The sequence below is a fragment of the Gorilla gorilla genome, chromosome 6, assembly GCF_029281585.2.
Source record: "Gorilla gorilla gorilla isolate KB3781 chromosome 6, NHGRI_mGorGor1-v2.1_pri, whole genome shotgun sequence".
Taxonomy (NCBI): domain Eukaryota; kingdom Metazoa; phylum Chordata; class Mammalia; order Primates; family Hominidae; genus Gorilla; species Gorilla gorilla.
This window is the reverse complement of record NC_073230.2, coordinates 27,419,778-27,444,593: the sequence shown is the minus strand read 5'-3', so window position 1 is coordinate 27,444,593 and position 24,816 is coordinate 27,419,778. Positions and strand designations below refer to the sequence as shown.

Here is a 24,816-nt window from a genome sequence, read left to right as displayed (position 1 = left end):
CCAGACAAAGGCATCACAAAAAAGAAAACAAAGGCATCACAAAAAAGAAAACAAAGCCAAGATCCTTGGTAAATTTGAATACAAAATTCCTCAATAAAATACTAGCAAACTGAGTCCAACATAACATTAAGAGAATCATACACTATGATTATTGGGATTTATACCTGATACATAAGGATGGTTCAACTTTTTAAAATTAATGTATGTTATTATACAATATCAATATAGCACATTACAGAATAAAAAATAAAAATTACAGGATCATAAATGCAGAAAAGGCACTTATCAAAATTAATTATGCTTTCATGATAGAAATTCTCAACACATTAGGAAAAGTAAGAAATTACCTCAACATAATAAAAGTCAAATATGATAAGCCCACAGCTAACATCATACTTGACAGTGAAAAATTAAAAGTTTTTCCTCCAATATCAAGAACAAGACAAGGATGCCCACTTTTACCATTTCTATTAAACATAGTACTGGAAGTCCTAGCCGGAGCAAGTAGGCAAGAAAAAGAAGCAAAAGTCATTCAAATAAGAAAGAAAAAGTAAAATGTTCCCTGGTGTAGATGGTATAATCTGTTAACTTTTAGAAACTCTTAGAAAAATTGAATGAATTCAGTAGAGTTGTAGGATACAAAATCAACTTACAAAAATCAGTTGCACTTCTATATACTAACAATGAACTATCTGAAGAGGGAACTATGAAAATCCCATTTAAAAGAGCACAAAAAGAATCAACTAGGAATAAACTTCAGTAAGGAGGTCAAAGACTTATATACTGAAACCTACAAAACATTGATAAAAGAAATTAAACCAGAAGAAAACAAATATGAAGACCTTCCATCTTCATGGATTGAACAACATGATATTGTTAAAATGTCCACACTACCCAAAGTAATCTCTACCAAATCCCAATGGTATTTTTTTACAGATATAGAAACAATTCTAAAATTCACATGCAACCACAAAAGTCTCTGAATAGCTAAATAAATCTTGAGCAAACAGAATAAAACCATAGACACCATATTTTCTGATTTTAAAATACATTACAAATTACAGTAATCTAAACAGAATGCACTGACATAAAGATGGACATAAAAACCAGTGGAAAAGCATAGAGCCTAGAAACAAATCTACATATTTACAGTCAACTGACTTTCCAGAAAGGTGCCAAAATACACAATGAAAAACAGAATGTCTCTTCAATAAATGGTACTGAGAAAACTGGAATCCACATGCAAAAGAATGAAATCGGACTCTTATATCACACCGTACACAAAAATTTATTCTAAACAGATTAAAGACCTAAATGTAAGATCCCAAACATAAAAATTCATAGAAGTGAGAGTGGGCTAAGGATTCAAATAGACGTTTCTCCAAAAAGACACGTAAATGCCCAAGAGGTAGATGAAAAAGTACTCAGTGTTTCTGATCTTAATGTAAATGCAAATCAAAACCATGATAAGGTGTTATATCAAACCTACCAGGATGACTATTACTTAAAAAAAGAAGAAGAAACAATACTAGGGAAAGAAATTGGTACCCTTGCATGGTACTGCTGATGGGAATGCAAAATGGCGCAGCTGCTATAAATAGCAGTAAGAAGGTTCCTCAAAAATTTAAAAATAGCACTGCCATATGATCCAGAAATCCCATTCTGGATCTGAAATCATGATCTTGTAGATATATTAACACTTCTGTGTTCATTGTTGCACTATTCATTACAGCTAAGAAATAAAAATAGTCTAAATGCCATCAGCAGATGAATGGATACAGAAAATGTGATATATACATACGATGGAATACTAGTCAGCCTTTTAAAATAAAGAAATTCTGCAATATGCAACAACATGGATGCAACCTAAAGACATTATATTAAATAAAATAAGCCAGTAACAAAAAGACAATGCATGATTTATGTAACGTATCTAAAATAGTTACATTCATTGAATCAAAGTGTGGAATGGTGGTAACCAGGGGCTGGAGGATGGAGAAATGGAGTTGTAAATCAACAAATATAAACTTTCACTCAAGCAACATAAATAAGCCTAGAGATCTATTCTACAACATTGTACCTACAATCAAAAATAATGTAGTGTATACTTAAAAATTGTTAACAGATCTCATGTTAAGTGTTATTTCACAATTTTAAAAAGTGAAGGAGAAATAAAACCTTTTTCAGACAAATAAATATTGAATAAATTTGTTGCCAGTAGACTTGTCTTGCAAGAATTGTTAAAAGAAGTTCTTTGAAAAGAAGAAAAATGATATAGGTCAGAAACACATATCTACATAAAAAAGGAAGAGCATTAGAGAAGGAATAAATGAAGGTAAACAAAAGCTTTTATTTTTCTTGTTCTTAGTTGGTCTAATAGATAACATTTTGTTCATAAAGTAATAGCAACAATGTATTTCATTATGTATGCTTACACATATATCTTGTGTGCGTGTGTGTGTGTCTGCATTAGTTCGTTCTTGTACTGTTACAAATAAATACCTGAAACTGGGTAATTTATAAAGGAAGGAGGTTTAATTGGCTTATGGTTCTACAGGCTGTACAGGCTTCTGCTTCTGAGGATGCCTCGGGAAACTTACAAGCATGATGGATGGTGAAGGGGAAGCTGGAACGTCTTACCTGGCAGGAGCAGGAGGAATAGAGAGAAGGGGGAGGTGCTATACACTTTTAAACAACCAGATCTCGTGAGAACTCACTCACTATCATGAGAAAAGCAAGGAGAAATCGGCCCCCCTGAGCCAATCACCTCCCACCAGGTCCTTCCTTCAACAATGGGGATTACAATTCCTCATGAGATTTGTGTGGGGACACAAATTCAAACCATATCAGTATCTAAGAACACTATATATGCTTAGATATAAATGAAATAAATGACAGCTATGATACAAGAAATGGGAGGAAGGCATTTTAATTATTTTTTTAAAATATAAGGTATTCACATTACCTGTGAAGCGATAGCATGGTCTTTGAAAGTGGGTTTGCATTAGCTGTAAGGGTATATTGCAAACATTAGAGAAATTACTTCCATATAGCAAAAGTAAATGGATTGAGAAAGATGTTTCTAGTTTTCCACCTTAGGAAACTAGAAAGAGTAAATAAAATCAAAAGTAAGCAGAAGAAAAGAAATAATAAAAATTAGAGCAGAAATCAATGAAATTAAAAACAAGAAATCAATAGAGAAAACCAAAAGATGGTTTTTTGAAAAGATGAAAAAATTGAAAAGCTAAGAATAGAGATGATACTAGTTACTAATATCAGAAATAAAAGTACTGGGAAAACTTAGATAAAATAGGCCAATTCCTTAAAAGACACAATTTCTCAACAAATACATAGTTGTTTCTTGTTACAAAGGAAAATAGACTTACAAAAGAAATGTAAGGGATAGACATAAATCTATTAAAAATCAAATCAGGGGAGGTGGAAGAAGATGGCAGGCTAGAAGTTTCCACTGATTGTTCCCCTCTCAAGGATGCCAATTTAACAGTTATCTACAAAGAAAAGACACCATCAAGAACTAAACATCAGGTGAGCACTCACAGTACCTGGTTTTACCTTCATGTTGCTGAGAGAGGCACTGAAGAGACAGAAAAAGCAGTCCTGAATCGCCAACGCCACTCCTCCCCCATGGCTGGCAGTGGTGGTCTGAGCCTCAGGAGAGCATCTCTGGGTGCTGGAGGAGGGAGAACATAGCAATTGTGAGGCACTGACTCAGTGCTATCCTATTACAGCAGAAAGGAAAACCTGGCCAAACTCAGCTGACACCTGCCCATGGAGGGAGCATTTAAATCAGCTCTAGCCAGAGGGTAATCACCTCTCCCAGCAGTCTGAACTTGAGTTCCTGCAAACCTCCCACTGAGGGCTATGGTGTGGTCTGTCTCCAACTAAACATGAAAGGCAGTGTAGGCCGTTAAGGACTGCAACGCTTAGGTGAGTGCTAGTGCTAAACTAGTCCCAAAGACAGTGGACTGAGGGGTAGGGGCACAGGACCTACTGAGATACTCCACCTGCTGGAGCAGCCAAGAGAGTACTGGCATCACCGTCCCCTAATCCCAGTCTGCACAGCTTTTGGATCCAAAGAGACCCCTTCCTTCTGTTTGAGGAGAGGAGAGGGAAGAAGGGGAAGGACTTTGACTTGCCTATTGAATACCAGCTCAGCCACAGAAAGACAGGGTACAGATCAGAATCATGAGGCCCTTGGTGCAGGCTCTAGCTCCCAGATGGTATTTCTAGACAAACCTTGGGCCAGAGGGGAACCCACTGCCTTGAAGAAAAGGACCCAGTGCTGGTAGCATTCATCACCTAGTGACTAAAGAGCCTTTGGGCTCCAAATAATCATCACTGATACCCAGGTACTATGTCGAGGGCCGTGGGTGAGCCTCTGAGACATGCTGGCTTCAGTTGATACTCATCACATTACCAGCTATGGTGGCTATGGGACAAAACCACTTATGCTTGAGAAAAGCAGAGGGAAAAGAAAAGGGGACTTTTTCTTGTACCTTAGATGCCAGCATAGCCACAGAGGGTTAGAGCACAAAGAAGCCTCTTGGGATCCCTGATTCTAGCACTTTACTCTTAGATGGCATTTCTGGACCTGCCCTGGGCTAGAGGGGAGCCCACTGCCTTATGGGGTGAGTCCCAGGTCAGGGAGCATTCACCACAAGCTAACTTAGGAGCCCTTGGGCCTTAAGGGAAAGTTGGCGTAGTCTGGTAGTATGCCTTGTGGCCAAGCGGTGGCTACAGAGTGAAGTGCCTTTGCCTTTGGAAAGAGGACAGAAGAGTAGGAAGAACTGTGTCTTGCGGTTTGACTGTCTGGTCAGCCACAGTACAATAGAATACCAGGTAGACTTCTAAGGTTTTAGACTTTAGTCTCTTAATGCTGGATTGCACCCCTAGACTCACCTGGAGTCTGGAGGATCTCACCACCCTGAAGAGCAGGTCGCAGGCTTATCTGGCTTTGCCTCATGCTGACTGTAGAGCTCCAGAGCCTACAGCAAACATAGGCAGCAGCCAGTGAGTGGTTACAGCAAGCCTTGGGTGAGACCCAGTGCTGTGCTGACTTCAGGTCTGACCCTGCACAGTCATAGTGCTGGTGGCCACAGGGGTGCTAGTATCACTCCACCCCCAGCTCTAAATGGTTTTTAACAGAGAGATAGAGACTCTGTATGTTTGGGAGAGTGTAAAGGAAGAGAACAAGAGTCTCTGCTTGACAATCCAGAGAATTCTTCCAGATCTTGTTCAAGACCATCAGGGCGGTACCTCTATGAGTCTGTAAGAACCACAGCATTACTGGGCTTGGGGTGCCCCCTAAAGGAGATACAGCTTAGATCACAACACCCAAGTCCTTTCAAATATCTGGAAAGCTTTCCCAAGAAGGATGGCTACAAATGAGCCCAAACAGTGAAGACTACAATAAATACCTAACTCTTCAACGCCAAGGCAAAGAAGAACATCTACTTGCATCAACACCATCTAGGAAAATACAGTCTCACCGAATGCACTAAATATGACATCAAGAACCAATCCTGGAGAAACAAAGATATGTGGCCTTTCAGACAGAGAACTCAAAATAGCCGTGTTGAAGAAACTAAAAAAAAAAAAAAAAAAAAGTCATGATAACACATAGAATGGATTCAGAATTCTATCAGATAAATTTAACAAAGAGATTGAAATAATTAAAAAGAATCAAGCAGAAATTCTGGAGCTGATAAATGCAATTGGCACATGCAAGAATGCATCAGAGTCCTTTAATAGCAGAAATGATCAAACAGAAGAAAGAATTAATGAGCTTGAAGACAGGCTATGTGAAAATACACTGTCAGAGGAGACAAAAGAAAAAAGAATAAAAACCAATGAAGCATAGCTACAGGATCTTGAAAATAGCCTCAAAAGGACAAATCTGTTATTGGCCTTTAAAAGGATGTAGAGAAAGAGGTAGGGGTAGAAAGTTTATTCAAAGGGATAATGACACAGAACATCCCAAACCTAAAGAAAGATATCAATATCCAAGTAGAAGAAGGTCATAGAACACCAAGAAGACAACCCAAAGAACACACCTCAAGGCATTTAATAATCAAACTCCCAAAGGTCAAGAATAAAGAAAGGATCCTAAAAGCAGCAAGAGAAAAGAAACAAACAACATACAATGGAGGTCCAATACAATTGGCGGCCGACTTTTCAGCAGAAACCTTACCGGCCAAGAGAGAGTGGAATGACATATTTCAAGTGCTGAAAGAAAAAAACTTTCACCTTAGAATAGTATATCTGGTTAATATATTCTTCAAATATGAGGGAGAAATAAAGACGTTCCCAGACAAACAAAAGCTGAGGGATTTCACTAATACCAGATCTGTCCTGCACGAAATGCTAAAGGGAGTACTTCAATCAGAAAGAAAGATGTTAATGAGCAACAAGAAATCATATGAAGATACAAATGTCTTAAGGCAAATGACAATGGAAACAATATATGAAAACCTATGGGATACAGCAAAAGCAATATTTGGAAGGAAGTTTATAGCTATAAATGTCCACATCAAAAAAGTAGAAAAACTTCAAATAAAAAATCTAATGATACTTCTTAAGAAACTAGAAAAGCAAGAGCACATCACACCCAAAATTAGTAGAAAAAAGATTAGAGAAGAAATAAAATTGAAATAAAAAACATATAAAAGATCAGTGCAACAGAAAGTTGGTTTTTTGAGAAGTTAAACAAAATTGACAAACCTATAGCCAGGCTAAGAAAAAAAAGATACAAATAAATAAAATCAGAGATTAAAAAGGAGATATTACAGCTAATACTGCAGAAATTCTAAAGGTAATTAATGTCTACTATGAGCCACTATCTGCCAATAAATTGGAATATCTAGAAAAAATGGACAAATTCCTAGATACATACAACCTACCAAGATTGAACCAGGAAGAAATTCAAAACCTGAAGAGACCAATAACAAGTAACAAAATCAAAGCTATAATAAAAAGACTTCCAATGCAGAAAAGCCTGGGGACCAATGGCTTTACCACTGATTTCTGCCAAATATTTAAACAATTAATACCAATCCTATAAAACTATTCTTAAAAAATAAAGGAGGAGGAAATATGTCTAAACTCATTCTACGAGGTCAGTATTACCCTGATACCAAAACCAGACAAAGACATGTCAGAAAAAGAAAACTACAGGCCGGTGTCTCTGATGAACATTGATGCAAAAATCCTCAACAAAATACTAGCAAACCAAATATACAACAATGCATTAGAAAGATCATTTATTGTGACCAAGTGGGATTTATCCCCAGGAAGCAAGGAGAAACAACCTACACCAATCAATCAATGTATACATCATATCAACAGAATGAAGGATAAAAACAATATGATTATTTCAATTGATGCTGAAAAAACATTTGATAAAATACAACATCCCTTCATGATAAAAACCCTAAAAAACTGTTACAGAAGGAGCGTACCTCAAAATAATAAAAGCCATATATGACAGACCCACAGATAGTATCATACTGAATGGGAAAAAACTGAAAGCCTTTTTTCTGAGATAAGGAACATGATAAGGATGCCTACTGTCACCACTATTATTCAACATAGTACTTGAGGTCCTAGCTAGAGCAATCAGACAAGAGAAAGATATAAAAGGCATCCAAAATGGAAAGGAAGAAGTCAAATGACCCTTATTTGCAGACGATATGATCTTATATTTGGAAAATCCTAAAGACTCCACAGGAAAACTTTTAAAACTGATAAACAGGCCAGGTGCAGTGGCTCACGTCTGTAATGCCAGTACTTCGGGAGGCCTAGGTGGGTGGATCACCTGACGTCAGGAGTTCGAGACCAGCCTAGCTGACGTGGTGAAACCCCATCCCTACTAAAATACAAAAAGTAGCCAGGCATGGTGGCTTTTGCCTGTAATCCCAGCTACTCGGGAGGCTGAGGCAGGAGAATTGCTTGAACTCAGGAAGTGGAGGTTGCAGTGAGCCAAGATCATGCCACTGCACTCCAGCCTGGGTGACAGAGTGAGATTCCATCTCAAAACAAACCAAAAAACAAAAAAACTGATGAATAGATTCAGTAAAGTTGCATACACAAAATCAACATAAAAATCATTAGCATTTCAATATGACAACAATGAACAATCTCAAAAAGAAATACAAATATAATCCCATTTATAATAGCCAGGCAAAAAATGAAATAATAATTATCTTAAAGAAATAAAAGATCTCTATAATGAAAAATATAAAACACTGAGGAAAGAAATTGAAGAGGACAACAAAATTTGAAAAAATATTCCATGTTCATGGATTGTAAGAATTAATATTGTTAAATATCCCTATTACCCAAAGCAATCCACAGATACAATGCAATCCCTATCAAAATGCTAATGACATTCTTCACAGAAATATTAAAAAAATTCTAAAATTTACATGGAAACACAAAAAGGCCCAGAAGAGCCAAAGCCATCCTAAGCAAAAAGAACAAAACTGGAGGAACTATATTAGCCGACTTCAAATTATAGTACAGAGCTATAGTAACCAAAAGAGCATGGTACAAGCATAAAAGCAGACACATAGACCAATGGAACAGAATAGAGACCCCAGAAATAAATCCACACTGCCTACAGTGAATTCATTTTCGACAGAGGTGCCAAGAACATACACTGGGAAAAAGACAGTCTCTTCACTAAATTTTTCTGGGAAAACTGGACATCCATATGCAGAAGTATGAAACTAGACCTCTATCTCTCACCATATACAAAAATCAAATTAAAGTGAATTAAAGACTTAAATCTAAGATTTCAATCTATAAAACTACTACAAGAAAATATTGGGAAAAATCTCCAGGACACTAGTCTGGGCAAAAATTTATTGAGCAATACCCAAACAGTGCAGGCAACCAAAACAAAAAATGGGCAAATAGAATCACATCAAGCTAAAAAGATTCTGCACAGCAAAAGGTACAATCAACAAAATGAAGAGACAACCCACAGAATGGGAGAAAATATTTGCAAACTACCCATCTGACAAAAGATTAATAACCAGAATATATAAGAAGCTCGAAAAACCCTGTAGGAAAAAATCTAATAATTGGATCAAAAAATGGGCAAAATATTTCAATAGACATTTCTCAAAAGAAGACATACAAATGGCAAAGAAGCATATGGAAAGGTACTCAGCACCACGGATCATCAGAGATATGCAAATCAAAACTATAATGAGCTATCATCTCACCCTAGTTTAAATAGATTATATCCAAAAAACAGGCAGTAACAAAGGTTGGCAAGGATGTGGAGAAAAGGAAACTATTGTACACTGTTGGTGGGAAGGTACATTAGTACAACCATTATGGAGAACAGTTTAGAGTTTCCTCAAGAAACTAAAAATTGAGCTACCATATGATCCAGCAATCTCACTGCTGGGTATATACCCAAAAGAAAGGAAATCAGTATATTGAAGAGATATCTGCACTCCTATGTTTGCTGCAGCACTGTTTACAATAGCTAATAAGAGGAAGTAACCTAAGTTTCCATAAAAAGATAAATGGATAAAGAAAATGTGGTACATATATACAATGGAGTACCATTCAGTCATAAAAATGAATGAGACCTAGTCATTTGCAACAGCATAGATGGAACTGTAGATCATTATGTTAAGTGAAACAAGCCATGTACAGAAAGAAAAACGCTTCATTTTATCATTCATTTATGGGAGCTAAAAACCAAAACAGTTGAACTCATGAACATACAGAGTAGAAGAACGGTTACCAGGGGCTGAGAAGGGTAATTAGGAGTTATTAATAGTAGGGAAGTGGGGATGGTTAATGGATACAATACAAAATATAGTTAGAAACAATGGAATAATACCTACTATTCGATAGCACAATGGGGTAACTGTAGTCAATAATAATTGTACACTTCAAAATAACTTAAATACAGTAGTTGGATTATTACTCAAGGATAAATGCTTGAGGGGATGGATACCCTGTTCTCCGTGATGTGCTTATTTCACATTGCAGGCCTATATCAAAACATCTAATGTACCCCATAAATATATACATCTACTATGTACCCAATAAAATTAAAAATAAAAATTAAAAAACAAAACAAATTCAGACCAATAATTAATAACCTTCTAAAACAGAAAGCACCAAGCCTGGATGGATTCACCAGTGAATTCCTTTATATATATATACACACACACACACACACACACACACATATATACACATATATATGTACACACACACATATATATACACATATATATACACACACACATATATACACACACACACATATATATATATACATATATATACACACACACACACACACATATATACTTTAAGTTCTGGGGTACACGTGGAGAATGTGCAGGTTTGTTACACAGGTATACACGTGCCATGGTGGTTTGCTGCACTCATCAACCCATCATCTACGTTAGGTATTTCTCCTAATGCTATCCCTCCCCTAGCCCCCCAGCCCCCAACAGGCCATGGTGTGTGATGTTCTCCTCCCTGTTTCCATGCCTTCTCATTATTCAACTCCCACTTATGAGTGAGAACATGCGGTGTTTGGTTTTCTGTTCTTGTGGTAGTTTGCTCAGAATGACGTTTCCAGCATCATCCATGTCCCTGCAAAGGACACGAATTCATCCTTTCTTATGGCTTCATAGTATTCCATGGTGTATATGTGTCACATTTTCTTTATCCAGTCTATCATTGATGGTCATTTGGGTTGGTTCCAAGCCTTTGCTGTTGTTAGCAGTGCCACAATAAACATACGTGTGCATGTGTCTTTATAGTAGAATGATTTATAATCCTTTGGGTATATATCCAGTAATGGTATTGCTGGGTCAAATGGTATTTCTGGTTCTAGATCCTTGAGGAATTGCCACACTGTCTTCCACAATGGTTGAACTAATTTACACTCCCATCAACAGTGTAAAAGTGTTCCTATTTCTCCACATCCTCTCCAGCATGTGTTGTTTCCTGACTTTTTAATGATCGCCATTCTAACTGGCATGAGATGGTATCTGATTGTGGTTTTGATTTACATTTCTCTAATGACCAGTGATGAGGCTTTTTTTTTTTCATATGTTTGTTGGCAGCATAAATGTCTTCTTTTGAGAAGTGTCTGTTCATATCCTGTGCCCTCTTTTTGATGGGGTTGTTTGTTTTTTTTCTTGTAAATTTGTTTAAGTTCTTTGTAGATTCTGGATATTAGCCCTTTGTCAGATGGATAGATTGCAAAAATTTTCTCACATTCTGTAGGTTGTCTGTTCACACTGATATAGTTTCTTTTGCTGTGCAGAATTTCTTTAGTTTAGTTAGATCCCGTTTGTCAGTTTTACCTTTTGTTGCCATTGCTTTTGGTGTTTCAGTCATGAAGTCCTTGCCCATGCCTATGTCCTGAATGGTATTGCCTAGGTTTTCTTCCATGGCTTTTATGGTTTTAGGTCTAACACTTAAGTCTTTAATCCATCTTGAGTTAATTTTTGTATAAGGTGTAAAGAAGGGATTCAGTTTCAGCTTTCTGCATATGGCCAGCCGGTTTTTCCAACACTATTTATTAAATAGGGAATCCTTCCTTCATTGCTTGTTTTTGTCACGTTTGTCAAATATCAGATGGTTGTAGATGTGTGGTATTATTTCTGAGGCCTCTGAAAATTCTCAATAAAATACTGGCAAACCAAATCCAGCAGCACATCAAAAAGCTTATCCACCACAATCAACTCAGCTTCATCCCTGGGATGCAAAGCTGGTTCAACATACACAAATCAATAAATGTAATCCATCACATAAACAGAACCAATGATAAAAACCACATGACTATCCAATAGATGCAGAAAAGGCCTTCAACAAAATTCAACAGCCCCTCATGCTAAAAACTCTCAATAAACTAGGCATTGAGGGAAAGTATCTCAAAATAATAAGAGCTATTTATGACAAACCCACAGCCAGGATCATACTGAATGGGCAAAAGCTGGAAGCATTCCCTTCGAAAACTGGCACAAGACAAGGATGCCCTCTCTCACCACTCCTAGTCAACATAGTATTGGAAGTTCTGGCCAGGGCAATCAGGCAAGAGAAGAAATAGAGGGTATTCAATTAGGAAAAGAGGAAGTCAAATTGTCCCTGTTTGCAGATGACATGATTGTGTATTTGGAAAACCCCATCGTCTCAGCCCAAAATCTCCTTAAGCTAATAAGCAACTTCAGCAAAGTCTCAGGGTACAAAATCAATGTGCAAAAACCACAAGCATTCCTATACACCAATAACAGACAAACAAAGAGCCAAATCATGGGTGAACTCCCATTCACAATTACTACAAAGAGAATAAAATACCTAGGAATACAACTTACAAGGGACGTGAAGGACCTCTTCAAGGAGAACTACAAACCACTGCTCAAGCAAATAAGAGAGGACACAAATGGAAAAACATTCCATGCCCATGGATAGGAAGAATCAATATCGTGAAAATGGCCATACTGCCCAAGGTAATTTATAGATTCAATGCCATCCCCATCAAGCTACCAATGACTTTCTTCACAGAATTGGAGGAAACTACTTTACATTTCATATGTTACCAGTGAATTCTACCATACATCTAAGGAGGAAATTGTATCCGTTCTCTACAATCTCTTCTTAAAGATAGAAGGAGAAGGAATACTTCTTAACTTACTTTGTGAGGTCAACATTATGCTAATACCAAAACCAGACAAAGACATTACAAGAAAACTACAGACCAATAGTTCTCATAAATATAGATGTAAAGTCCTCAGCAAAATAACAACAAAACAAAATTAAATCTAACTATGCATAAAAATAATTATATGGCATAACCAGGAAATTTATCTCAAATATGCAAGGCTCATTTAACATTGAAAAATTAATTAAGGTAAGTAATCATATTAACAGGCTAAAAATCACATGATCATATCCATAAATGCATAAAAAATACTTGATGAAAATCTAACACTCATTCAAATCTGAGAGTTTTTGCTGAGAGACAAATAACTCAGCAAACTAGGAATAGAGGAAAACTTTATTAACTGGATAAATAATATACACACAAAAATATCTTATGCTAACATCATACTTAATGGTGAAAATCTAGACAATTTCCTGCAAAAATATGGAAAAATGAAAGGGAGTTCCTCTTACCTTTCTTTTTCAAGATCATATTGGTAGTCTGAGCTAATGCAACACTTTTGTTTTTTATAAAAAGAAATAAAGAAAGATAGGCATATTGGGAAGGAAGAAATAAAACTGTCTTTATTTTCAGATGACATACTTATCTATGTGGAAAAACCAAAAGAATTAACAATATTTTTCTGAAATTAATAAGTGATTATAGCAAGGTTGCATGATACAAGGTTAATATAAAAAAGTCAATCATTTGTCTATATACCAGCAATGAGTAAGTGGAATTTGAAATTAAAAACATTATGCTATTTACATTAGCACTCCCTCCAACAGTGAAATACTTAGTATAAATCTAACAAAATATGTACAAGATTTATATAAGCAAAACTGCAAAACTCTAATAATAAATATCAAAGAACTAAATAAATGGAGAGATATTTCATGTTTATGGATAGGAAGGTTCAGCATTATCAAGATGTCAGTTCTTCCTAACTTGATATATAGATACAACACAATCCCAATCAAAATCTCAGTAAGTTATTATGTGAACAAACTGATTCAAAAATTTATATGGACAGACAAGAGAACTAGAATAGCCAATTCAATACTGAAGGAGAAGAACAAAGTTAGAGGACGAACACTATTGATTTCAAGACTTACTATAAAGCTACAGTCATCAAAATGTACGGTACTGGTGAAAGAATAGACAAATAGATCAATGGAACAAAATAGAAAGCCCTAAAATAGACCCACATAAATATAGTCAACTGATCTTCAACAAAGAAGCAAAGATGATACAATGGAGCAAAAATAGTCTTTTCCACAAACAGTGCTAGGACAATTAGACATTCACATGCAAAAAAAAAAAAAAGAAAAGAAAAGAATCTAGACATAGACCTTACACCTTTCACAAAAATGAGGATGGATTACATATGTAAATACTGTAAATGGAAAACTATTATAAAAAATATACAGAAAACTCTTAAACTCAACAACAAGAAAATTAAAAACACAATGTAAAAAGAGCCAAGATCTTGACACCTCACCAAAGAAGATATATGGATGGCAAATAAACATATGAAAATATGTTCCACATTATATGTCATAAGAGAAATGCAAATTGAAACAACAATGAGAAACCACTACACATCTACTAGAATGGCCAAAATGCAGAACACTAACACCAAATGCTGGTGAAGATGTGAAGCAGTGGAAACTCTCAGTCATTCCTGATGATGTGGTACATCCATTTCTTTCTCAGTCATTGCTGGTGATATGGTAGAGCCAATTTGAAGACAGTTTGGTGGTTTCTTACAAAACTAAACATACTCTTAGCATACAACCCAGCAGTCATGCTTCTTGGTATTCATCCAAAGGAGTTGGAAACATATGTTCACAAAGTCCTGCACATGGATGTTTATAGCAGCTTTCTTCATAATTACCCAAATTTGGAAGCAACAAAGATGTCCTGCGGTAGGTAAATGGATAAATAAATGTAATACATACAGACAATGCATTGTTATTCACTAAAAAGAAATGAGCTATCAGGCTGGGCGTGCTGGCTCACACCTGTAATCCCAGCACTGTGGGAAGCTGAGGCAGGCGGCTCACGAGCTCAGGAGATCGAGATTAGCCTGGCTAACACATTGAAACCCCCCCAACTAAAAATACAAAAAATTAGCCGGGTGTGGTGGCATACGCTTGTAGTCCCAGCTACTCGGGAGGCTGAGGCAGGAGAATCACTTGAACCCAGGAGGTGGAGGTTGCAGTGCACGGAGATTGCGCCACTGCACTCCAGCCTGGACGATAGAGCAAAACTCTTGTCGCAAAAAAAAAAAAAAGGAAAGAAAAGAAAAGAAATTAGCTCTCAAGCCATGAAAAGACAAAGAGGTAGCTTAAATGCACATTACTTAGTAAAAGAAGCCAATCTGAAAAGGCTACATACCATACGATTTCAAAATATGGCATTCTGGAAAAAACAAAACTATGGATATAGTAAAAAGTGGTTTCCAAGAGTTAAGGAGGCAGGAGGGAAGAAGAGTTGAAGCACAGAAAATTTTTAGGGAAGTGAAACTATTTTGTTTGATGCTACAATGGTGGCTACATGTCATTATTCATTTGTCAAAATCCATAGAATGTATACCACCCAAAGTGAACCCTGAAATAAACTATGGATGTTAATGGATAATGATGTGTCAATGTAGGTTCATCAGTTGTAAAAAGTATACCACTCTGGTGTGGTATGGGAGGTTCAACATAAATCCATTTAAGTGGAAATAGTGAGCAGGTGAAGGAGAATGACTGTAACAGGACCATTATTATTTTTTAAAAAATTCCGTGGAGTCTTGGTGACAAAATAAGAAATTAAGCAGAGCTCCTCAAACTCCATTATACTTCTCTTTCCACTTAAACACTACCTATTTCTGACAAGAGACATGGATATAGGTTTCTTTTGTTTGTAAAAATTTTAATGTACTCTTTCAGTTATATTAAAGAATAGTTCAAAGGAGGATTTTAAAATTTCTTCTTGCGGAGGAAGTTGTGTAGACAGCTCAACAAGAATCTGAGTAAAAACTATTTGAAAAAGTTTTCTAAAATAAAAATAATGAAATGTTTTTGTCATTTTTGCTACAAGAACTGAAACTCATGAGAATAGAAAAATTAGAAAAGGGCCATAATATGTTTTGACAATAACAGAGAGCCATCTAATAGCTCTCAAAATTAAATACACTAGAAAGAATTATAAAATTTAGGCCTTTGTTTTAATTTAAAAATGCAACTCCAGCGAATCAATACAAATATTATTTTTTCTTAACATAATGTATTTATAGACTCCTTTGCTTTTGTGGTCACTGAGAAAGTATAACAAATGGAAAATTTGGTTGCTTAGTACAATTTCAAGATCAATCTCTCTCCAAGGTCAAATGGAAGACTCTAAAACTCCCAGAAGGGATTCTCTGAGACTCTTCCAGACAACATGCCTGATGAATGAGGTTGGATTCAATGGAGATTCAACAGAACATTCAAAAGGGAAATGGAGAGTAAGGATTTCATTAATCATTCAACTAGACTCTGAAATGAGGCCAAAGAAGCTCTAAGACTAGTCAGGACTCAGCTTTAGATTTTGGAAAGCTTTAAGAACATTGCCATAAAATATCAAATATTTTAAGTAAATAATGCCTTGCTGCCACCAACACTACCACTATCACAAATTTGGAATAATTAGCTATTAGTTTATGGCAATTCTTGGGTGAATAGAGAAAGGCATCTAATAATCTATACAATATTCTATATTTTCCCATGCTCTTTTCAAAGCCTTAATAACATTCATTTATTCATTCAGTATTTATAGAGTGATAGCTTTGTAATGTGGAAAATATTGGAAATAGTTAGACCTTATCTTTTTTCTTAAAAATTCCCAACTAATCAAAGTAGAGAAATAACAAAAATGACTACCATAGAATGATTAAAATAATAAATAATTATAAACAGAGAGACAGGATTGATTAAATCTTTTGGAGAAAAATAACCTATGTGTATATGGGAAGAAGATCCCAAATAAGATGGGATAGAATGTTAGCAAGTATAGAATTTGGAGGTTTAGGGTAACAAAAAAATAATATGTTTTGTTGAATATTGGAGTAAAGGAAAGAGATGAACTATATCTTAAAAAGGGATATATTTTAGTGCTAAGGAGCAATTTTGAGAATCTCACCTCAAATGACTAAAATAAAATATAAAGCTGTCTACTGATAGTAATAGAAAAAGGAAATTAGGTTTATGTTTACAGGGACATAGGCATGATTTTAAGCCATATACAATGGAATCTACAGACCACAGAAACATGGACCAAAAAAAAAAAAAAATCTGTGTGAACAAAAAGATTACCGAGTAGGATGAAAGATACCACATGAAACCAAGGAATTAGAACAGATACAATAAATGTTAGATTTTTACCATTGCTGAGGATCAGAAGCCTCACCATGCTAAGTATTTGCTAAAATATGAATGAATTAGGAGCAGTAATGAGCACATTACCAAATTGACTGACTATAGAACTCATCCTGGGAGAGAAGGGGTTGAATGAGAGAGAAGAGGAAGCAAGACCAGGGTGAGGTCAAGTAACTTAGAGATCATAATCAAGGCAGAGATAGCTGTAGTTGGTCAAAAGGATGGGGAGAAATGAGAATCCAGGTGTTTATATGCAGAGAAATGCATTACAGAGCTAAGAGGTTAGTTTCAAGTATAGCTTTTTCATTCAATAGTTCAGACATTGAGGATGATTATCTGTGCAGCCAAGATAATAAAAAATGTTGATGATTAAATCACTGAAGGTAACAGAGACTGGGGCTGAAAGAATAAAAAAGGGTATAGCACTGATTCACTGAAGATTGTGAAGTGCTTTAATGGGAGTCAATAGCCATTTGTAACCATCAATCTAAGGCAGAAAATTTATTCATTTATTTTACAAATACTTATTGCTTACTCTGTTCCTGGAACACTTTCTCTAGTAAACAACATATAAGAAGTCCTGGCTCTCAAAGAACATACATTCTAATTGGAGAGACAAAATAAATAGTTAAGCAAACACAATAATACATCAAGGGGTTGATAAGAACTAAGAAGAAAAAAACTGGGTTGTTATATTGTAATATTACATGAGCTTAGGGAAAGACTAAAATAGGTGATAACATTTGACATTGGAGCCGAGACCTGACAGAAGAAAGAAGAAAGAAAGACATGTTGATATCTGTATGAAGAGTGTTTCAAACAATGAAGAAAGCAAGTCATAAATCCTGGAGGCAAAGACATGATTGGAATGTATGAGGGACAATAAGGAGGCACATGTGACTCAGAAAGGCAAATATGCACAGAGAGTCTAGAGTGTGGGGGCAAAGTTCAAGATTAAAGTAAGGAGAAAACAGGAGGAAGAAGATATTGAGCTTTTTAAGCCAAGATAACAGCTTTGGATTTGAGTGGAATAGAAACTTGGCAGTCTAAATAGTAGACTGCAGGACGAGAAAGAGTGAAACTAGAAAGAATAGTTAGGAAAGTAACTTAATAATCCATTGGAAAATTTTGCTGCCCTGGGCTAGGGTGGAGTGAAAAGCCTGATGAAGGCTGGAAGCTAGATAAAGATTACAGAGGAATTGGATGTGGGTGGGGGTGTTGGGGGGAGACAGAGGGAAAGTAGAAAGTATCAATGTTGACCCTAAGGTTTTTGACCCAAATAACTGGAAGAATACAATTGCAACTGAGTTGACAAATACTGGGGAATGGACAAGTTTGAGGGTAGAAGAAAATCAGTAATTCATTTTTGGTCATTTTGAGTTTGAGATATGACCAGGATGGCCTTAAAATTCCCCTCAAGTTGACTAAATTTTGGACAAGTTTCTTCCTGACTATAGGCTCATAGCATTTCTTTTTAAAGAGCACTAATTTTAGATAACTTGCAAGAGAAAACTGTTTCTGCCCTCTTGAGATCCAAATCTTCCACATCCCAGAAATATTCCTCCCAAGCTGCTAGAAGCAATCCCTTTGACATGTAATCACTAAGAAAAATGGCACTTCTAGGTTTATCCATGTTATTCCAAATGTCAGAATTTTGTTTATTATTATGGCTGAGTAGTATTACATTGTTCACATACACACCACATTTTTTAATCCATTCATTCATTGATTGACATTTAGGTTGATTCCATATCTTGGCTATTTTGAATAGTGCTGCAGTAAACATGGGAGCACAGACATCTCTTTGACATACTGATTTTATTTCCTTTTGATGTAAACCCATTAGTTGGATTATTGTATCATATGGTAGTTCTATTTTTAGTATTTTGAGGAACTTACACACTGTTGTTCATAATGGCTTTACTAATTTACATTCCCATTAACAGTGTATATAAAAGTTCTCTTTCCCCATATCCTCACTAGCATTTGTTGTCTTTTTATATTATGTGAAATAAAGCAAGTACAAAAGGACAAATACCACATTATCTCACTTATATGTGGAATATAAAGAAGTTGATCACACAGAAGTAGAGAGTAGAATAGTGGTCACCAGAGGTGGGGGAGATGGGGAGAGGTTGGTCAATGGGTACAAAATTCCAGTTAGATAGGAGGAATAATTTCTGGTGTCCTATTGCAAAGTAAGGTGACTACAGTAAAGAATAATGTATTATATACTTCAAAATAGCTAGAAAAAAGGATTTTGAATTTTCTCACCACAAAGATATGACAAGTGTTAGAGGTGATGGATATGTTAAGTACCTTGATTTGATGATTACACAATGTATACATGTATTGAAACATTACACTGTTTCTTAAATGTACCATATGTATATGACTATAGGCATATATGTATACACATACACATATATATGTATATACAAACACACACACACAATTATTGCATGTCAATTGAAACCAAAATAAAACTTTAAAAGAAGAAAGCAAGCAAGCATCTGTATTTCTTAGTCTCTGTGGGAGGAGAGGAGTCTAACTTCAATAAGCACCAATTGCAAAAAACGATGTACTAATCACCTGGATCAACCTTTCCCCTGATGTCAGTTTTCCACTGTTCTTCCATTAGCTCACTTCAGTGATTGAAACTCTCTCACCTTTTGTTTTATCAGAGTTGAGTTCAATCTTTTTCCTTTATTGCAATAGTCTTGAATAAAGTCTTCATTTCCCATTTAACTTATCTGGTGCAATTTTTCATTTACAGATGCATATTGGATTTCTAAATAGAGATATCAAGAAATGAAGATATGCGTTTCCAGTTCCAGGGAGAAATTCAGACTGGAAATATAAATTTAGGAATTTTAAAGTTAGTGGTCACATTTAAAGCTGCAGAATACAAAGAGATCACCTGTGTGAGAGAACTGAGTCCCGAAACATACCCGTGTTTAAAGATCTGGGAGGTGTAGAGGAATTATCAAAGGAGACTGAGAAGGAACAGCCAGTGAGGTGTGTAGAAAAACAAGGTTGGTATTATGAAGGTGAAGTAAAGAAGTTGTTTCAAGTAATAACGTGTGAATAACGTGTGTGTAAATGATACTATTTGGTTAAATTGGGAGTCTAATAAATGACCACTAGACAATATAATACAGAGGATTTTTGTGCCCTTGCGAAGAGCAGCCCCCATGGCACAGCAAGAACACAAGCCTGAACAGAGTGGGTCCAAGAGGGAATGGGAAGAGGAGAAAGAAAAACTTTGACTGCAAAAACTCTTCTCTGTAGAGGAGAAAAGTGCGACAGAGACTATGTGAAGGGATATAGAATCAAGGGAAGATTTCTTCAAGATAGTTTGTGTTTATATACTAATAGAAACAGACCACTAGTGAAAAAAATGATGATGCAAGAGACAAAGTAAGCCATAGCAAGAGCATTGGCCTTGAGTACACTGAAGTGGATGGATTTAGTACTTAAATAGGTGGGTTTGCCTTGATATTCAGGTAAGGTATATGGATAATGATGTTGCTCTATATAGTGGTGGAAGCATGCAAGAATCTTCCTCTAGTTACTTCTACTTCCTCAATGAAAGGCAATGGAAATATAAAATAAAATAATTTCCCATGGGACTGGATAAGTGAAAATGAAGAGGGATGACGGAGCCACACTAAGGCCCCCTTAATGAGTGTGGTTATGAAATTAATATGATCACAGCAAACATGTTATGCATTTTGCCACCATTTGTGATTAGCTGCTATATTTCAGGAGCAAGATAGGAAAAGAGTTAGTTCTAAACAGGATTAAGGTTGGCCATGTGGCAATGATAGAAGGAATATTTTAATATTAGGCCATAGAAGCTAAGGAAAGTAAGGAAGAGAGTGAGGGCTTCAGTGAGATTCATGGTGATAAATTGCTAGCAGAAACAACTGACTAGAAGTGGTGTGGTTTTTGTTGTTATTTCTGTTGTTGTTGTTCTGTTTTTTTTTTTATTTTTACAAACAGGAAAAGAGTTTTAGGAATCAGAGTACTCAAAAGAGGATAGAAGAATAGGATGTCATCGAGAACAGATGTGTTTGACGGGGTGATTAAAACTGGAAATTTTGGAGTGGATAAAATTGTTAATAATGAAGTTTAGCCATGACCATGGTTGAGGTGGAACAGAGGTAAGATCACCAAAGATGGGGGCAAGAAATGGAGAGGACATGTATTGAAAGAAACACATATGTGGATATTGATGTCACTGAAAAATATGAGATACGTATTTATGGAAAAGAAACAGTTGGGAACTAAAATCTCTAAGGAATTGTCAGGGGCAATCAAAGGCTTGTGGATGACTGAGTAAAGGAGAGTTACTGGGCAATAAACATATGGGGTAGCATGACCTTCAAAGGAACTGAGAGTTTTAGGGAAAAGGGATAGATCATCCCATGTGAAAAGCAGGGCACTCATCCTATCTCCTGACACAGAGGTACAAGACATATTAAAGAGATATGGCGGACGTTTCTTCTGAGGAGTAATAGATGGCTTTGAGCAGAGAGTTGTGTTATAGCTTAAAACATGGAGTTGTTTAATGCTCTGTGAAATGTTAAAATTTAATATGGCACTTTGAAAGTTAGTAAATACAGGAAATATCCAAGGAACTGGTTTTAAAATGCAAATGCTTCTTAGGTGATCCAGGTGAACACTATAAGTGACGTTGTGTTGATCATATGTAACATTGCTTTAGTGTGATAAGAATGACACTTCACTTCAGTGGTTTTTCTCCCAAAAATCCATAGCCCTACTCTAATCATGAGAAAAACATCAAACAAACCTCGACTGAGGGATATTTTATGAAATATCTGACCAGTGCTTCTCAAAACTGTCAAGGTCATGAAAAACAACAACGAGGTCCAATAAATTGTCATAGTAGAGAGATGCTAAAGAAGGCATAATGACTAAGTGCATGGTATTCTGGGTGGGGTCCTAAGAGAAAAAGGACAATGAGAAAAAAATAACCAAATAATTCAGAATAAAGTACAGAGTTTGCTTAGTAACAATGTATCAATACTGGTTCATTAGTTATGACAAATGTGCATTAGTAATGTAAAAGGTGACAGTGGGGGAGACTGGGTCCAGTGTATATAGGAACTCTGTATTATCTTTGGAACTTTTCTGTAAATCTAAAGTTATTCTTCAAAACAGTCTGTTGCCATAAATGCAGATGCTTAGGTAATAGGACACAAGAACCAGCATTTTTAAAGACTGAGATATAGTTTAAATACAATGAAAGATTAAGACCTTACTTATTTGATCAGTTTTTGTGAATATATATTAAGACATAAAGTATCTTCATCACCCAAGAAAACTTCCTCATGCTCCTTTCCACTCAGTATCCCCCTTCCAGGAGTGACTGCTGATCTGATTTCTATCACCAAAAGTTAGTTTAGTGCATATTATGTATTAATTTTTTTTAGACAGAGTCTCACTCTGTTGCCCAGGCTGGAATGCAATGGCCCAATCTCAGCTCACTGCAACCTCCACCTCCCAGGTTCAAGCAATTCTCCTGCCTCAGCCTCCCAAGTAGCTAGGATTACAGGCGGATGCCACCACGTCTGGCTGTTTTCGTATTTTTAGTAGAGATGGGATTTTGCCATGTTGGCCAGGCTGGTCTTGAACTCCTGGCCTCAGGTGATCCACCCACCTCGGCCTCCCAAAATGCTGAGATTATAGGCATGAGCCACCATGCCCAACCAATTTAGTGCATATTATACAATCCCTTTATAGTTTCCTTAGGTGATCAAAGTGAACACTGTATTCCTATGAGGAAACTGATATAAATGGATCATATAAAATGTACTTCTTTTCCATGCAATTTCTTTCACTCAGCACAATATTTGTAAAATATTTATTTTATCAGTTGCTTATACAATTTATGGCTAAATAGACTTCCATTGTATAGACGTGCCAGTATTTAGTTACATATCATTTGGTTGGGGAATAATCATCATTTTTAATAACCACAGAAGTGATTATTTTACTTGGTATACAGATTTTATTTTGAGAAACATTGTTTTAAAAAGTGGATACTGACTCCATTATTTCTTAGTTAATAAACACTTCCAAGCATGAGAAGATAACTGAGTATCTAAGAACCTTAATACAGCTGCAAAATAATATGTCAAGATTATCTCACTAGTTTGTAGTCTAAGAGAGCTCATTTGTCTTTAGTTCAAAATGGTGCTGATTTGTTTATCTGTCTTTAGGGACCAATGAGAACAAAATGAATACAGGCAGTGTGTTTCTGATGAGGCAGTATACATACATGTCTGGTGATAGTTGGGCAGTTTGGTCAATACAAGGTGACCTTTTGCGTTTGTGCAACATTGTGTTTTAGACATAATATATACACTGTACTGTGTTTAAGGAATGTTGAGGGAAAGGAAGTAGCCTGATAAATTGCAGAGAAGAAAAAAAAGACGAACAGTTGGAAAGAATACACATCTGAATTAGGAAGACAGGAAGAAACAAGGAGCTAAGGATGCAGGCTTGCTCTTCACAGCTCTCTGGAGTGCAATAATTGAGACTGAGAGCACAAATAATATTCTGAATAGGAAAAGAAGTCTGCTGCTGCAACTTACATTTGGAACGCAGACTACCATGGCAGTAAGCTGCTTCTGTTCCCATAGGAACCTGTATTCTCCAGCCCCAGTCTGACTAAGCATTTGGACCATATCTTCCACAGCTTCATGAGAAATGCATGAGTAAATTAAAATCTGTTCCCACTCTTTCCATATCCAGTGGCTGCAATTTCTCCCTTCTGTGTATTTTCTCTTTTGCTCATTCTCATTATCTCTTTATTTTTTCCTCTTCTTTTGTTTGGATTCGTCTTGTGTGTATCCTCTTAATTTTACTCTTTAACTTTCTCAATAATGTTTATAAATCCTATGTTGGCATTTAAATGAAAATCATATTTGGCATTTTAATGTAGATTTGGAAGAATTAAAAAGGTAAAAAACCTTAAGCCATCAGAGAGATGAGCCGAACAACTTTAAGAGAACATCAACCTCACCCTGCAGTATAACTGGGTGAGTCTGAAATTGGGACAGCTAAAGAGTGAACCCAGTCCCTAGGGAAGACTCTAAATTCCTTCCCCTAAATTTCACATGGAAATGTGTTTATCAGAATCAGGCAGGGATGGCTAGCTTTACTTCCTGGAAAACCTATGATCTCATTTTATTAGCTGTTTAGATTGGCTGCAAAATGCCTCCAAGATTATTTGATGGTTTAGTGTTTGGCCTTGTGGCACCATAATAATTTGGTGGCCTCATGATTTCATTTAGAGCCTGATATTGTCAGTCATACCAGATTCAAGTGTAGTTCTTACACAGCTGGAAGTAAAAGTCTTCAAATATTGGCATTGGTATAGCCCATTGATATGATTTTCATTGTTGAGGGAATTAAGAATAATATGATGGAGAAGTATCAAGCAGGTCTAGAGTCAATGAAATTATTCAGCTCAATGAATTCTCACTTGTTGAATATAATGATTCCGCTGGCTGTGTGCACGTTGTTACTGTGGCAGTGAGCATGTGAGGCTCAGGGTTTCTCAGTATCTGATCATATAACGACTGGAAGGTAGGCTACAAAAATGTTTCTTAGCTTCAGAGTTGGTTGTTTCCTTCAGCCTCTGTGCTGCATTTAGGTCATCTTACCTCC

The 24,816-nt window shown here is 36.1% G+C and overlaps 1 protein-coding gene across 1 annotated transcript in view; it reads left to right on the top strand.

Moving 5' to 3' along the window:
• MACC1 (MET transcriptional regulator MACC1) overlaps window positions 1–24,816 on the top strand; it is a 310,452-nt gene that overhangs the window by 240,670 nt on the left and 44,966 nt on the right. The window contains exons 9-10 of the mRNA XM_055392492.2: window positions 19,892–20,133; window positions 21,121–21,281. The gene's annotated coding sequence lies outside the window, so the exon portion shown is untranslated. The remainder of the gene's footprint in view (window positions 1–19,891; window positions 20,134–21,120; window positions 21,282–24,816) is intronic.